The 13,536-nt window shown below is 47.9% G+C and overlaps 1 protein-coding gene across 10 annotated transcripts in view; it reads left to right on the top strand.

The window, feature by feature from the left end:
- The window catches only part of GRAMD1B (GRAM domain containing 1B), a 121,889-nt gene that overhangs the window by 61,650 nt on the left and 46,703 nt on the right, over nt 1-13,536 (top strand). The window lies entirely within an intron of this gene.

Here is a 13,536-nt window from a genome sequence, read left to right as displayed (position 1 = left end):
GATTTCTTCACGAAGCCAGACACATGATTTCTGTCTGTACCGCGAGGGACAGAGAGCTGTCAGCAGGAGCAGCCTGCTCTGACCCTTAGGGACGTGCTTTTCCCAGTTTCCAGGCCCCACATCCATCCTGTGCTGTCTGATCACACCAAATCCCACAGTCAGGGGTGTCAGGGAACCTCTGGCTCCATCCTGGCCCATTGCTGCTCCCTCGCACCGTGCCTGCATTTCCTGCAGCTCCCCATCTCCTGCTGCCCAAAATGATCTCATCCCCATCTGGCTGCAGCTCCGGGGACAGCCAGAGGGGCTGGGTGACATCAGAGGGTGACAGTGGCGTGATGCAAGGCCCTGCTGTGCCGTCACACCGCTCCAGCACAGCGTCCTGCTGGCAGGAGTGATGCTGCAGCCCCCCAGGATGCTGTCAGGACAGATGACAGCAGCGATTTGCCTCGTCACAGTCTGCTGTCTTGCTTTAATCGGGCATTTTTGTGTTTCAATGGTGTTTTTTGTGAGCTGGTATTGTGAGAGAGGGCTTCTGCCTCCAGGCTGACATCACTGTTATCTCACAGCTCCTCAGGGACTGCAATCAGCCAGGCCTCCAGCTTTAAATCTCCGGAAGCCAAAAAACCACAGCAGCTTTTCCCTCCCCTTCCATCTCAGGCCGTGCTGCTTGCCCTGCTCTTCCTTCTTAGGAGTTTTGGGGAGTTCATGATCCAGCAGAGATGGAAACCAATTTAGGTCTTTGATGAAAAATGAGAATCTAATGCCAGAAGAGCGTTGCAGGGACAAAAACAAGCTGGTAGCTGAACTTGATGTCCCATAAATGGGATACTGAATAAAACTCTGCTCGTCTGATTTTCCTTCTTTTGTGGCTCCCTCTGCATTGCTTGTGCTGCTGTGCTGGTTGGAATAGTTCTGAGCTGCAGAACCTGTGATCTGGAACCTGCAGAGAAAATAAGGGCCAAAGGCTCCACTAAAAATAAATCTGTAATTCATTTTTCTCCTAGTGCCTGTGGGTGAGGGAAAAAAAAAAAGAAACCAACAACCTCTCAATGTTCCAACACCCTACTTATCTGAGGGAAGGATCTATTATGTAGTTGTGGGGGTGGGATGGGAACTAGGTAGGGTTATAGAACAGCAGAGCTAAAATTAGAAGTTGTTTGATGTCAGGGAGCAGTGAAGATTGACTTGAGGCAGTTTCACTTCTGCATTCTGGAGGCTGCGGCTGCAGGGGCCCTTTGTGCCTCCACCGGGCTGACCCCTGCCCTTCCCCTGCCTCTGGAAATGGATGTCTCAGGGGGTGGAAGAGGGGAGGGAGGGGTTCCTGAGCTCTCACACTCATCCCACCAGCTCTGCTCTTCCAGCCTTGCCACTTCTTAGCGATGTGAAATAACAGGTTGGTGAGACAGGGAAGGAGGGATGGCTCTGTCCTCACTTCCAGGCTTTGAGTCCTCGCTGTGACACGCAGGGGTGACAGACGTGGGTGTTTGGGATTCGTGGCTCCTTGATTACCCAGGGAAATGATGAAGCTGCTTAAATCACTTCAAAGCTGCAGAGCCTGAAAGAACTACTGTGTGCAGCGACAGTGAACTTCGTCCTGTGGCACTGCAAATAATCCCAAATGAAATTGGATTTCCAAACCAATTCTTCCTCAATTCTCGGAGAAGCTTCGCAGAATAGTTCTGTTAAAGTTCCATAATTGTGCTGCTGTGCCCATCGTGCCGCTCGACCTTCACGTTACAGGTTCAGGTGTTGTGTTTTCAGTCTTTCCTGTCTTCATTGATTCTTCTGCGCCCACATCTTCCTTTGTGCCTTTTATTCAGGGGGCAGAAATAGGTGCTGATAATCCTCGGCTAAAAACCACCAGAGCTGACCCACATACATATAAATATGGCTCTGGTGTTTGGGAAGGGAGAGGCCTTAGCTCCTTATGAATTCTGCAAATGGATCTGAGGAATCACAATGTTCCCGTTCGCCGGCGGTGCGGTAGGAAGAGCGAACCTCATTAATAGGTCGCTGGTCTTCCCCTGCATCCAGAACATTCTGAGCTGGCCATACGTCCTGAACATCCTGGCTGTCCATAAAGTGCAGTTTTTGTCCTTTTCCAGCTGGAAGGTGTCGTGCCAGGTGCCTGGAAGAACAACTTGGAGCAGCGTTGGCAGGTCGCTTTTGTAGCTGGTTCTGCGGCACGCAGTCACTACGGGGTTATTAGCAGGTTTTGTGCTAATTTCTCTGGCTTTGATGTTGTTTTTTCTGCCCTTTTCCGTAGTGGGAAGCCCTAGGAAGCAGTGAGGAGCCTAATCTGAGTGTGCTAAAGTCAAGGAAAAGCTTTGCACACAATTCCCGTGCTTGTGGGCACCAAGAGAGGCAGAAATAGAAGCAGGATCAGCCCAGCACCAGTTTTTGTCCTGGGCTGCACAGTGCCACACTGGACTAATACCTGCAGTGGCAACAGCCTGTGAAACACGGCTTCTGTTTTAGTAAAAGCATGAAATTACAGTGGAAGGAGACCGTCTGAAATAAAACCAAAGCCTTTTGAAGCCCTTCATCTGAGACTGGCAAAAACACCCCTTTAATATTTTTGTTTCTTATGGGATTGGCTTCTGGCAATGAGTTTTGCTTTAAATTTGGATAAACATCTGTAATTCTGTTCTCTAATATATATATGTGCATATTGAAACCTCTCTGAGGACAGCCAGACAGAGCAGTTCTTTGACTTAGGCCATGAAGAAGCTGCACTTTGCAGAATTCGCTGCCAGCACCCAGAATCTCTCCCCCAGATCTCTCCTTGGGCTGCAGATTATTTTGGCTAATGGAATCCTAATCGTTTGTTTTGCTGGGAAATTGCCTTCCCCTCTTGTCAGATCACCTTGCTGTCTGCCTGCAGTCCTTGGGCAGCCTCAGAAATGTCAAGTGAAGGGGCCAAACTGCTTGGAATGGCTCTGGAATTCTGCAGCCTTTGCTCACTCAGGGCCTGGAGCTGAGGTGAATGAGGCAGCAGTGGGGCTGTTCTGGAGGTTCTTTTCCTCACTAAAAAGCCTGAAAACGTGGGAAATTCAGTGAAGAAGAGATAAAAAGTGGAGGTGAGGCTGCTGGGTGCTGTTTGACTGCTCCGAAGGGAAGGAAGGTGCTGGTTGTGGCAGCTGAGAGTCACAAGAGGCCCTGGACCTGTCATTGACCATTTTTATCCTGATTTTGCCTCTTCCCCACTTTCCCTGCTTGAAAAATGAGGCAAACCAGCCTTCCCTTCCATCTCCCTCTGCCTGGAGCAGAGATTTTCATGGGACAAGTGCTGGAAGGAGGTGTTGGACAGCGTCCCACCTTTTTAAGTGTCTGATTCACCCCATGTGTGATGATAGTTGTGTTGGACTGAGGAGAAGCACTCACATAGCTGGAATTTCTGTTTCATTTCTGCTCAGCAAGTGGACAAGGCCTGAAAAGAGGCAAAAATTGCCATCAAAACCCTTGTGGTGCTTCCTGACAGAATCACTGTGTGCTGGTCAAGGCCTCTTCTGCTTTTTCCAGCTGAAATTCCAGATTTCTCTCTATTTTAACCAATTCATGGTGTTCTTTGGTTGATTGAGCAGCTCCTGTCTTTTTGCTTGAACCTTCCCTTGAATGGCTCTGAGTTAGAAAGTTCATCTTAATACCATTATTATTTTAATTGATGCTTATTATGACTGGTAACTACTAATTTCAGGGTTTTGAGGCTGTTTGAAGTAAATTATGAAAGTTGCAATATAGCAGTAACAATATATCCAAGGATACCATATCCAAGCTCAGGAAATGGAGACACCAAACCCAAAATGCTGCACAGAATTCAATTTTCTTCTGGAAAGAAAAGAGCCACATGCTAAATACAAGATGCTGGAACGTTCTCTGAGCTTCTCATTTCCCCAGGTTTTCCTTTTGGCCAGATTTAGGCCTTTGCTGTTGATTATATTTTGCATTTTCCAGTGGTTTATTCCCCTGTAACCATTTTTCCAGGACAGAATGCTCTCTGTGGTCACAGCCAAGTGATCTGGGGGCAGATGCTCTGCTTTTTTCCCAACTAAAAAAAGATGCAAAATGCTGCCACTCTCCTTTGGCAATGTCACAGCCACTCCATGCAAGTGGCAGAGGAGCAGAGAAAGAGGAAATTGTGGGGTTTTTTTGGAGATTCATATATTTGGGCTATATATTTTGATATATATATATATATATTTGGGGTATATATTTTGAATAATTTTCAAACCACTCAGAATACCAGGTTTGGTAGAATGTGGTTTGGACCACAGCTAATTTCAGGCCTTGGAATTGGAAGGAGAAAAACGGAGGAGAAAATGAGTGGACCGAAAAAAAAGATTTTTTGGGAAAAGGAGGTGCATTTTGAGGGATAACAAAGATTTGGTAACAGAAGAGATGCCTGGATAAGCACATGGAACTAAAATAAATTAGCTGGAGGGGGAACACACAACTTGTTTAATTCAAAAACCAGCTCCCTCTAATTAGAGCCATTCCCTTAATGAAATACTGAGCAAATCAGGCAGTGTTTAAAGGACAGGAGAAGGAGGTGGCCAGGCCAGAGGATTGCAGAGATCATTTGCAAGGTCTCAGCCCTGGTGCAGTGAGGACACACGGGAGCTGTGGATGAAAAGCTTTGCACTGGAGACAGAGCAGCTTGAGAGAGCGGCTGGAGAGGCAGAGCTGTAATTTTGGGGTATTTCTGACCGCGCAGGACCAGAAATAAAGCAGCTCTGGAGATGTGAAAGGAGTGCCTTTTGCTCTGGGAGATTGGTTTGTGGCTGGGCAACCTCAGAGCTGGAGTTTGGCTTTTTCCAGAGCTGTCAGCTGTTAGAGGAATGTGATGCACAACCTGATGCACATTTTGGGAGTGAGGTTTGGGAGGCAAAGCCGTGCTTAGCTGTAGGCCAGGAAAGAAGGATGTGTCTGGAGGCCAGGGCTCGCAGAACCTGAACAATATTCAGTGGCTGCTCCGGGGCACTAAAGCTGCATCATTGCTTCAAATACCTGCTGTATTATTTTTCCAGCAGGAAGAACAAGTTCCCCATGGATTCTTTTCTGTTTTGAAGGCAGCTGATAGCACAAGTGATCTGGGAAATAGAACTGTTTCTAAAATAGTGTTGTTTTACAGCAAAAGAGGCTCTTGAAAATAGAGATTTGCTGTGCTGGGAGATTTTCATCCAGTTTGTGGGAAGAGATTCCATCCTGAATAGTCAAGATGGACAAAGGGCAGAAGAAAGGAAGTGGAATTAGTCCTGGTTTGCAGATGAGGCACATGGAGATTAAAGGTGTTTTTCCTTTTAATGTGTTTATTAATAGCTGTGTCTTAATTCCCTACTGGAAGCTTGGCTTAGAAGAGCAAAAAATTATTATAGTTTAACCAATTCTGCAAAGAGAGCAAACTCTACTGAAGTAAGAGCCAGGATGAGAAACACAGACATCCATCCCTGTCCCCTGCACTTCCCACAGGGGACTTCCCAAAGCCACAAACTGAATCCTTATAATTGTCCCAAAACAACCTGTGCCTGGCTCGTGTTTGGAGATTCCATAATTATCCTGAGGACATCTGTTCTCTCAAGGATCACAGCCCAGATTTGGAACTCGGGATGATTTGGATGTCACTTTGCAAGATTTCCCACATGGAACTCCAGATCACGTGGATGTCTGTGCGTGTCTTGGAAGTTTTGGGGACAAAAATGCAGCAAATCAAAACAATCCTTGAAATTGTAGCGCTCAACCAGGCCTAACACCAAGCATTGCAAACCTTCAGAGTCCTGTGTTGCTGCAAACTGGGCTGCTGCCTCTTTAAAAAAAATGGAAATTATGGAAAGCAGAATTAGAGACTGAAGAAAGTGTGATATTATTGAGGTTTTGATCCATGCTCCTGCCAATGGGGTGTCCTGTACAGGGCCAGGAGTTGGACTTCAGTAATCCCTGTGGGTTCCTTCCAGCTCAGGATATTCTGTGGTTCTGTGGTTCTGTTTTGTCTTTTATAAACAGTTACTTCTTGCTGTTTATGAACATGACAAGTGAATGAGTTTATTCCACTTCTGCTCCTGGGTGCGAGGATTTGACTTCAGCCCTGTTCTTTTCCCACAATTTCATATAATCCCATTGCTCATTGTTCAAAGAAAAAAAAAAAAACCCAAAACAAAACAACCCAAACCTTTTCATACAGCTTCTCTTTCTCTCCAATATTTACATTCTTCAAATATTTGTTGACCACTGCACTTTGTTTACCCTTGAAGTTTGTTTTCACAAACGAGCCTCATGAGTGCCGTGATGTTTTTGCTGCTTTCCTTTGAACTCATTGCTCCGTAAGAAAATCTTTCTGCTTGTTTGCCACCCTCCTAACGTGTTCCTGGTTGGGATTAGCTGATCATACAGAGCAAATATTTCCTCATTCCATGAGGTGTGATTGATGGGCTCCGAGTCACATCAGTCCCCCCTGCTCCTATGTCACGTTGCATGAACATTTTTCATTTGCTTTCTGCTCTTCCCCCATCCATCTGCGTTGATTTCTTGCTTTCTAAATTCTTTAAATTGCTGGTCATGGCTTTGTTTCCTCTCTTGCACCTGCCTGGAGCAGCTACAAACCCAAGGACAGCAGCAGGGTCGCGTTCTTGCTTTTCCCAGACGGGAATCAGGCACAAACTCTGTTTATTTTCCCCCAGACAGGTTTTTAAAGTGTGTTTATATACACTTTCAAGATGAGTCACATCGTTACCTTCTGCATTGTAGAACCTCCCTGCAGAAGATGGGCCTTTCCCAGAGTTTGTATTTGGAAATGCCCGAGTGTTGAAGGCAAATATTTCTATTTATTCTAAATAATTTCCTGTTGCTGCCTGCTGTTCTAGCAGGGAAATCGATGGTTCGTGTTGCCTGATGAGGTTTAGGAGGGTGCACAGCCCCTCAGGGTGAAAACTCAGAGCTTTGTGGGAGCGAGGAAGTGGAATTTCGAGGTAATTGGGATGTTTATGTCCACACTGACTTCTCTGCTCCTTTGTCGTCACAGAAGTGCTCCCTGGTGGTTTGCACGGCGGGGAGGAGGGGGATATTTAATAAATCCCTGCTCGGGGTGCCAGGGCTGTGCAGCAGCACCGAATATTTAATAAATCCCTGCTCGGGGTGCCAGGGCTGTGCAGGGCGGCGGAACAGATGGGTAAGAGCAGGAGAAGAGCAGCAATGCCGGAATTTCTCCGGGGTGACAGCAGCTCGGAGCAGCCGGGGTTAAGCGGGTGATGCGGGACATCCTTCCAGCGGCCCCGGGAGCTTCTCTCCCCTGCCAGAGCCGGGCAGCGCATTGCAAAGCCGGCTTTGTCCCAGCCATGCCGAGCCGCTAGCAGAGCGGGGAATCTTATTGTCATCTCCTTTGGAGGCTGTGAAATGGCTCGGAGCAGCAGCAGCGAGGTTCCCGGGGGGCTCCGGGGTGTTCCCCCCGGCAGAGCAGCGGGGAGGAGCCGCAGGCAGCTCCCGGGAAGGGCGGTGCGCTGACAGGTGGTGGAATCCTTTAACTCCTCGTTTTTCATCTCCCAGGCAGGCGGGGGACTCCTTCCTCTGTGTGTGTGTGTGTGTGTGTTTGTGTGTGTATATTTGTGTGTGTGCTTGTGGTCAGGCAGTTCCTCGGGAGAAAGGATGCGGGGCTGGGATGGAGATGCAGCCGGATGGGGAATCTCAGTCGGGGTGGAAGGAGTTGGGGGGGAAAAGATGGGGAGGCTTAAAGTGGAGAAATATTCTGTTGTCATGGGAGCAGGGGCTGAGCACTGAGCAGCTCTGTAGTGGTTTTGGTGAGTTTTGGGGTGAGCCCAGCAGGTTTTGGGAGTCTGGAAGAAAGGGCCAAGCAAAGTTAAGGAAGTCAGTGGGAGCAGGGATGGATGCACTTGGACTGGGATTGGGGTAAATCTGAAGGTACAGACTGGGGCAGTGCTGTGCAGAAGGCTGCAGGGGGCTGGTATCTGTTTGGATAAACAGATTGGAACAGCCGGGAGGAATGGAGGAGTTGGAATAGCCATGACAGAATAACACAATGCAGAAGCACACACTGCACCAGCCAGTGCTGGAGAAAGAGACTGGACCATGGACCATTTTTGGATAATTAGGATAATTTTCCTTCTTTTTTTATGAATGAGCTGCGAGCTATTCCAGCTCAGTAGAGCAGGGAATAGGGAGCAGAGGGGTGCTGGGTGCTGGATGGGGCCTGTCTGTACCAGGAGGCTCTGCAGCCCAGCCCCGCTGATGTTCATTCTGCTCTCCCCAATAGCAGCTATTGAAGCTTTGGCCAGATGTCAGGGAGCTCTCCCTTTGTGCTGAGCCTGCATAGGAGCAGCACAGCTGAGGGTTGCTGCTCAGTTCCTGGGAGCAGAGAGGGGGTGGCTGTCTCGTATTCCCAGCGGCACCCCAAGAACTCGTTTGTTTGTGTTGGGTTTGAGGTGAAATTTTGGTGCTGCTCGTGCCTTCTGGCTGCCCCTGCAGTGTCACTGGAAGTACAGTGACATAACATTTAACTCTGTCCTGAGGGAAGAAAAGAAGGATAAATAATGGAGGCACTATTGTGATGATTTCACAGGGACCTGTAATTAGCGTGAGCTCCCGTTTCTGTTACTGTTCTTTGTGTGTAGGGCAGCCTTCCCTCATTGACCTGTTCTGCTTTTCCCTTCGTCCTCCCTGAAACCGGGAGCTGATCCTGCTGAGATGCACTCAGGCCCGTGTCTGCCTGATCTTCCCAGCCCTCAGCACAGTGCTGTAACCCCAATAAATGCAGGAGTTCCTTTTATTAGTGCTCCATCTCAGAGACATCTGTTGGCGTTACTGATGTGCCTGTTAATCTTCATTTTCAAGTGCACTGACTGCTGGATCCATTATCTGTCAGTGCAGAGCAAGGGCTTCTGGGGTAAAATATGCACCAGTGCAGGAGAACAGAACATGCAGTGGCTCCACAGGAAAAAAACCTGATGGATTTAGTACCAAGCAGAGGCTGACAGGGAACTTAAGGTGCGTGAGTGTCTCTGTAATACATGGTTAGAAATTCCAGGCAGGAGATTTGTAGGTGGGCAGCTCAGCCAGCCTTTCCCACTGCATCATTCCAAACTGGCAGCTTCCAGGCAGGATCTGCTACCTGTCCGTGATGCTTTGTGCTCTCTGTTTATCCTGATGTTTATCCACATGTTGAGATGGGATTCTCTTGGCCTCAACCTACAGGAAAAAAACTGGTTCACCTTGTGCTACTCTTCCTGCTCATTTTCAGAGGTCACATTGATTTAAAGGAGGCCAGAGCTGCATCAAGCATCCTGATGGGTATCAGTGTTTGTGAAGTGGTAGCTGTGGTTTCCTCAGGGATTTGGGGCAGCCCATGGCAGTGGCTGATGAGGAAACTGTCTAGACAGATTCTGGCCATGCTACAAATGCTTGTCCTGGCTGGTGGAGGCTCCAGCTCTCACTTCAGCACTTGTTGATGCTGAACCTCCCCAGAGCCTTTTTCCCTCCCATCCATCCCTGCACTTCTCCTGGCTCTCCACGTGCTGGTGTTGGGGACAACAGGTAGGGCTGTGTTTCCTGGGTGAGGTGGGACCTGCTGCTGGTGAATGTCTTTAATTCTGTGTGGTTCCTTTTGTGCAATTAGGGAGAGCTAATTAGCTCCTTTTAGTGCAGTCTCCTTGCAGAGGTAGCTGACCTCTTGTTAATCCTGGATTAAGTTCTTACCAAGAACTGGCTCTTTGTGTGTCCCAGTTAAGATGTTGACACTTTGTTCTCTCTCTCCCCTTGTTCTCCTCCTCCCCCTCTTCCTCCCCATGCCTGTGAGCACATGATTCCCTGCCTCCTCCAGCCCCCACTGCTGCAGGAATCCATGGACTCTGTGAAAATGCCACTGCCAGCTCAGAAAGAGTTTTGCTTGGTCTGGCACCTGTCTAGGAGCCCGTTTTCCACAAGGGAAAAGGGAGAAGTGCTTCTTGTTGCTTGACAGGGTGGGAGTCCTGTGGGGTTTGAGGAGTAGCAGCCGTGGGCTGAGCAGGAATTATCAAACAGGACCGATATCCCAGCCAGAGAACTCCCCCTGTCCATGCTGTGTACTCAGGAGTCCTCCCTTTCATTCCTAAAGAGGGTGAGGAGCAGAAGAGCAGCTGTGGAGCGAGCAAAGAGCAAATTAAACTTGTGCAAAATGCTAATTACCACCCGGTTACCCACCAGTGTTAATCTTGCTTGCACACTTGGAGGTTGTAGCACTGAGTTTTCCCTCAGGACATGATTTCTTGACGTGTCTGGTGTGTCTTTTTCAAAGACAAGGCTGGAGATACAATGGGAGTGTGTCCCCTGGTTGTGTTCTGAACAAGCAGAGATGCTGGGGAATGGCTGTCCTGGTGGCTTTAAGTTTTCAAGCCAGGTCATATTAAAGGTGGGGAAAGAATTATGGGGGGAAATGAGAAACCCTACGTTGTTTACCAATCCAGGTGCTCATTGTTGCCTGACATTTTGCAGACAGACTTCTTTTTGTTGTGCACCGCTGGTGTGGCTTACAGGGAGGCTAGGATTGCTCTGGAGAGTCGATCCCAGCCCCACCTGATGCTCTGCAGGCCTGGACATCCAGGCCCTGCTTCCCACGGCTCTGTCATCAGCCCCGGGCTTTAATTACTCGACAGTGCCTCATTTCCTCGGGGCTGGGAGATGCAATATGCATGAGAGTGCTTGTGTTACAGGCAGCAGAGCAGCCCTGCAGGCACGGGAGGAAGGGGCACTTTGGGGAAGGAGAAGGTGCTGCCTGCCTGGCACTGAAGAGCCTGACACAAACTGGAGCATCCTCGAAGGGAGGGATCCCCAGATGTGACTCTGGTCCTCCTCTAGGGCTCGGTGGAGCTGTGGTGTCCGGGCTGAGGTGTGTGACCCTGTCACATCGTCCTTCACACATGAAATAAAGTCCTTATCTTGAGCCTTGAGCACCAGACTCGTGCAAAGGAGCCCAGCTGACATAAAATGCATTCTTCCAGCTCTTGAACAAGACAGGAACTTGCAGCTTTATGTCCTGAAGAGCTTCCTGAAGGGCTCCTAAAGATCCTCTCTCAGTGCAGTATTATCTAACTTCCATCACCATGATGGGAGCTGCCTTCAGTGCCAGGGGTGGTGCTGCAGAAATGTGAAATCTGTTTGTCCTTCCAAGAGTTTTGGGTGAAACTTTGCAGGTCTGATGAAGTTTGTAAAGCTTTTGTGGTGCTGTGTGGTTTTCCAAATTCCCCATACCTTTGCCCCTTTCATGCCACGCCAGATGAGCCTAAGAAGCTTTTCTCTAAGTAAGTCTTGCATTTTTATTACTGCTCTCAGTGTGCTTTTGGAAGCAGGACTTTTGTTTGATTCATCTTCTCTCAGTCTGAAGGGTGAGTTAGACTTAACCTCATGTCCATCCTGCTTTGAGCCTTTGTGTGCTCCAGATCTGAAGTAGCCATTATATTGAATTTATCACAGCCTTTGGGTCAGTGTAACTCATGTGACTATTGAAAAGTAGCATCTGTTCAAACCTTAATAGTCATCCAGACTAAATATATCAAAATTTGTGGAGGCTAAGAATTATGTTTTTAACTATTTTTTCACTTTCTGGAAGAGAAAAAAAAACCACTGAAATATCCATAGGCTGTAAAACAAAATGGGACCATTCAGATATCTCGTTCCAAGTCCTGCTGAATGCAAAGTGTGAGGCTTGAATTGATTCTGGTTCGAGGTACAGAACAGTGTTTGGGAGAACACAAACCCTTGCATAATAATGTTTGCCACAGATGGGTAATTGAGCCTTGAATTAGTTACAGTGGTTAGTTTTGTTTGCTTCCCAAAATAGGTTTCTCTTGTCTAGTCAGGATTCATCCAGCTTCAGCTTTCAGCACTTCCAGCTGATGCGCAGTGGGATCAAACCTGGATTCCAGGTGAGCATTTAAATCTTGCCATTCCTTGGTCTCCAGGCTTTGTTGAAAGGATTCAGTGCCACTGCCTTTAGTGCTGGTTGCTCTTATCTGAGTTTATCCAGATTATCCACTCACTGAGCCTGGATGCAATCCTAGCCTTGGTGTTCCAGTGGAAACCACACAATCCTTGTGCAGGGGGAGTGGGAAAATTTGGAGGTAAAATGTCATTTCCTTGAAATAAATTTCTAATTCTCCAGCCAGCAAACTTTGGGAAGCATTTGCAACAACAAAACTGACGTCAGGCTGATGGGTGCAATGAACTTATTGGAACAGTGGCACATAAACAGTGAATTCATGTGTGATCTCTGAGTAAAATGAAAGTGATGGTGCTGTTGTGGTATCCAAACATGTGTAGGGTGGTGGTGTTTCCAGTTTAAAATCCTGTGCAGCCTTTGAATGGTGCTGGTCTGAGGCTGCTGGAGCACCTCCTGCTCCCACTGATGGTGAGTAGCGCCCAATGATGGATAATCAGCCTTCAGGGAAGGTGCTCTGCTAGGAATTAGCACTCAAAGACTGATTGTGAAGAGAAGAGAAAATACTCAGCCCTGGCTATGGAAGGGGCAAAATGCAACAAAAGCAGGTGAAGGGCAGAGTGCTTCCAGAATTCCAGGAACAGCTCCTTGTGTTGGCAGTGGGGAGCAGTGTGGCCCTGAGGGGGTCATTCACAGCATCCCGAGTGCAGTAAATTCAGTGTAATTCCACTCCTGGACACTTGTTCTCAAAGCAGGGGTGTTAGCACAGTTCCAGTTCAGTTCTGCACTGTGTCCTTCACACACAAGGCCTGATTTCACAGACTGGCAGGTAAAGTGCAAGCTGGGTGATTGTTTTGCTCTCTTATCACCCTTCAGCTTAATTTTTATTGTGCTAAGAGGGAATTACTGCCCCTTATTTATTTTATAGAGAGGGACTGAAGTCCATCTGCTTATTCTGGAATAAAGATGTCCCCGAGCATTGGGGGGATACAGTGTCCTCAAAAGAAACACCACGTACTAGTGCTGAAAAAGCTGTAAACTTCGCCTGATAATGTTTCTTTAAATACCCCAGGCCTGTTTACACATGGATAAGCACGGCAAAAAAAAAAAAACCAACCAAAAAAAAAAAAAAACAAGGAAAAAAAAACCAAATTAACTTCCTAGACAGAGCAGGCTAAATTGAGTTGAGGTCACCTTAACTCTGAATGAGCGTTGTTTAATTCAGCTCAGATAATCCACGCGGCCACTTAATTAGGGTTTAATTTTCCTGGCTCTTCTTGCTTACACGCTTTGAAACTTTCTCCCAGCAGCGCGTGTGCGGCAGGGAGGACAAAACACAGTGTTTCCAACCTGTCGGATTTTAACTCCTGGGGGTTGCTGAAGTCCTTGAAAAGCCTTTCGGAGAGCTTTTTTTGCAGGGGAAATGCGAGATTTTTTTGAATCCCCGGGGAGAGATGCGAGATTTTCTGGATCCCCGGGGGATATGTGAGCTTTTTTGGGTTCCCGGGGGGAGATGCGAGATTTTTGGGGTCCCGGGGGATATGGGAGATTTTTTGGATCCCCGGGAGGTATATGAGCTTTTTTGGGTCCCGGGGGGAGATGCGAGCTTATTTTGGTCCCTG

This window comes from Pseudopodoces humilis, chromosome 25, assembly GCF_049639895.1.
Source record: "Pseudopodoces humilis isolate 2021_Gansu_Grassland_sample_001 chromosome 25, ASM4963989v1, whole genome shotgun sequence".
NCBI lineage: Eukaryota > Metazoa > Chordata > Aves > Passeriformes > Paridae > Pseudopodoces > Pseudopodoces humilis.
This window is presented reverse-complemented; position numbering and strand designations above follow the sequence as displayed.